Source organism: Seriola lalandi, unplaced genomic scaffold (genome assembly GCF_002814215.2).
Source record: "Seriola lalandi dorsalis isolate HSWRI2012SDOR001 ecotype SW California unplaced genomic scaffold, Sedor1 jcf7180002054344, whole genome shotgun sequence".
Classification (NCBI taxonomy): domain Eukaryota; kingdom Metazoa; phylum Chordata; class Actinopteri; order Carangiformes; family Carangidae; genus Seriola; species Seriola lalandi.
Window position 1 is genome coordinate 73603 of NW_019524897.1, and position 3242 is coordinate 76844.

The 3242-nt window shown below is 41.9% G+C and overlaps 1 long non-coding RNA gene across 1 annotated transcript; it reads left to right on the forward strand.

Moving 5' to 3' along the window:
- Positions 1 to 578: 578 nt before the first annotated feature.
- Positions 579 to 2586, forward strand: LOC111656102 (uncharacterized). Its single transcript, XR_002760844.2, has 2 exons — positions 579 to 860; positions 1704 to 2586. It is a non-coding gene; the product is annotated as an uncharacterized LOC111656102 (long non-coding RNA).
- The last annotated feature ends 656 nt before the right edge of the window (positions 2587 to 3242 follow it).

Sequence of the window (3242 nt, forward strand, 5' to 3'; positions counted from 1 at the left end):
CCATCGTCTTTGGTTTACCCGGATACAAGCGCAGCGCACGGACTGGGACAACGCGGTGACGTAATTGAAGTCATTGACTACGTGAATGATTTGCGTGTGTGTAAATCTATTTGAACAACACGGCGGCGTCTACCAGCAGCACGACGGAGCGCGTGGAGCAACACGCGGCAAAAAGGCTCGTGCACGGTCCTGCAGAGTTTGGGAATACTTTAATCTGGACACCAACAGTGCGGTAGACTGCAGACTCTGCAAAGTGCATGTGGCATATCACTCTAGCACGAGAGTCATGCACGCGCACATAAAGAGGAAACACCCTGGTGCAGCGAGTCAAGATGTTGGACGGGGCAAATTGTTATATTAAATGACTAACTGGAAAATAATTGCAATAAAATGACTGTTAGGTTAATTTAAAAAAGTAATCGATTAGTCGAATAATTGAAAAAATAATCGCTGGATGAATCGTTTGAAGAAGAATCGTTTGGCACAGCCCTCAACAAAACTACAACACAATCAGCTGCATTAAAAATCTCCACAAGTTGATTCACGTCTGACAGCAACAACTATAAACTTGACACAGGTCAGGTTTTCTGCAGCAGTGTCGCATCATAAGATGGTTTTTAATATTTTTATCAGTGTGACTCGTCAACACAGTTCATGCAGTAAATCCAGGCTTTCCTTCACTCATTCATTCTAAAATGTTCATTTTCAGGTCGGCGGCGGAACGATCGACCTTCTGTTCTCAGTTCCTGAGCTGATCGTCGATGTTCACAACCTCAGGCGAGAGAGAGCGAAGTCAGTAAGAACCTGAAACACAAGGCCGAGGCCACGAACACCACGTCAGAGGAGATGAACAATATCGAGTGAGTCTTTGAAAGCGTTCATCATTGTGATAGAAAAGAAAATACCATCTCATGAGGGTTTCTCTGGGTTTTCTGTCGATCTTCTGAGACACATGGAACAACAATTACATCTGCTGCTGCATCTCCTCAAGCCTCATTTTCCAACATTTATAGTAACCAGGACAGATGTTTCCCAGCAGAGCTCTCAGGGCAGTCAACACATGTAGTCCACAGAGATCCCCATCATAGCCTGGGAAGACTGCAGCATAACAGTTTAGTGCTTACATTAAAAATACATATGAAATCAACAAAGAACTCATCTGTATCACACTCAGTTTATTAGGAACAGCAGGTCCAAGAACCGGTCAGAACCTTCATGGAGATGTTGAGTTTGTGATCAGACTGGATTAAACAGGAGCTGATTCAGCTGTGCCATGTTATATTGACAGGTGTTTCTATTATTTTGTCCACCCCATTCAAATCAATGAAGGGAGGTCAAACCACAGACACACCTCTCTGTATAATGTAATACAGCAGCACAGCAGCACAGACGACATCCTGATCACACAGGTGAGTCAACACCTGTGAAACAGTCTGAACACAAACTGAACTTCATAATGAAGGAGGATTTATCGCAGGACTGTTGATCCGACTGATTCAGTTCGACCTGGTGTTCACACACATTTCATCTTCTTCTATGTTTTTCCGTCCATTACTGATAAATCTACACCCTCTCATGTACGTTCATTCCCATGGTTTATTGTAAAAGGTGTGATGAAAACAGCATCTGGTGACTTGCAGGGAAATATATTAACATGGACAGAACCCTGTGACTAAGATGCCTCTTTTCCTGTGCACTTACAGGGAGCTGTGTCAGAGGTTAGCTGACAGGAAGTGAGGAGCACAGGGAGGAGGTGGCTGTGTTTGCAGAGATGAAACACAGAGGTAAAAAGACGTTAGTTACAACAGACGGCTCTGTATAAGCGGCTCAGGTTCTGTTATTCAGCGAGAGACTTCTACGTCCTACATCAGATCTGTCTTTCGTGCACGAATGAACCAGCCGAGCTGAGGTGTTGACTTGTTGCTCTGATTCGTACACTTTTCCATCTCTCTGTCACAAACAATCATCTTTTCAGTTGCTTAAAGTTTGTACTGCGGATCCATTGTTTGTAATATATTTGATTTGTAAAGCACCTTTCATATAAGAAATGCAAAGTGCTTCACAACAAAGAGATTGCAGCACATGAAAAAGACAAAAGGAACATAAGCTGTCATGTTAAAATACTGTGAAGCATTAATATAAAATCAGATTGAATAATAATAAAATAATAATGTCAAAATAATCAATAAAATAAATAATTGAAATAAGTTAAAGATTACATAGAAAGCATGAAATCAGTAGAACAAGTGCTGAGCAGTGCACACATGTGGCACAAAGTACACAACTTCAGAGCTAGTTAAAGGCTGAGGGGAAGAGGGATTTTGAGCTTTCTTTTAAAATACTGGGTGAGCTGCTTCTTTGATAGCTAATAGGTCGTGTGTTCCACAGCTTCAGGCCGTAAGTGACTAAGGCTGCTTCCCTGATTCTCCTCCAGCTGTTACTGGGAACCTTCAATAAACCAGTAGAAGATGATCTCAGTGCTACTGGAAGCTGGAGATCCCTGCTTTAAACCAATGAGATGTGTTTCTTCTTTGAGCTTCTGTCCTGACTTTGTGAATGACTAAAATGAATAAAATGTTGATTTTATGTCATCTGCCACCTCCCATCTCTCATTCTCACCCAGGAGGTGTTGTTTCTAATGAAAGGTCCAGCACCTTGAGACATAAATGTGGACACACATCGTCTTCTTGGTGTCTTTGCAACAACATACATCATTTTCAACTTTCAGTGTCCGATGTAACACTTCTCCTCCAAAAATGCTCCAAGTTTTGCCACATAAACTGAAAAGTAGACTTTACGGCTCAGAAAAACACTGGATAGACACACGAAGTTCTGTCTTGTGTGGCTTTGTGATTTAAGTGACTGCGTTCTTCTTTATTTGAACTGCAGATCAGGTTCTTTTCAAACATCTTAGAACTAGTCTGTAGCAGAGGAGCTGGTTGTTGGACCTTGAAATGCTTTAGTCTGTCAAGATACATGCACTCTCTGCCAGTTGCCTCTTTGACCGTCTCGTGTCCAGTTCATGCTTTTTAGGGGAGCTGAGGTGGAAAAGCTTGCACTACATGCTGGACACTGAAAGGACTGGCTTCCATTTCACATGTGCCAATTTGACATGTCATGTGAATACACAACAAAAACTCACTGCAGTGTGGACACGATAAAGTTGTCAACTAAAGTGTAGATCAGGATGAATACCTTTGTGTAACATTAATATAATGAAAACAACTGCATCAATTCAGATA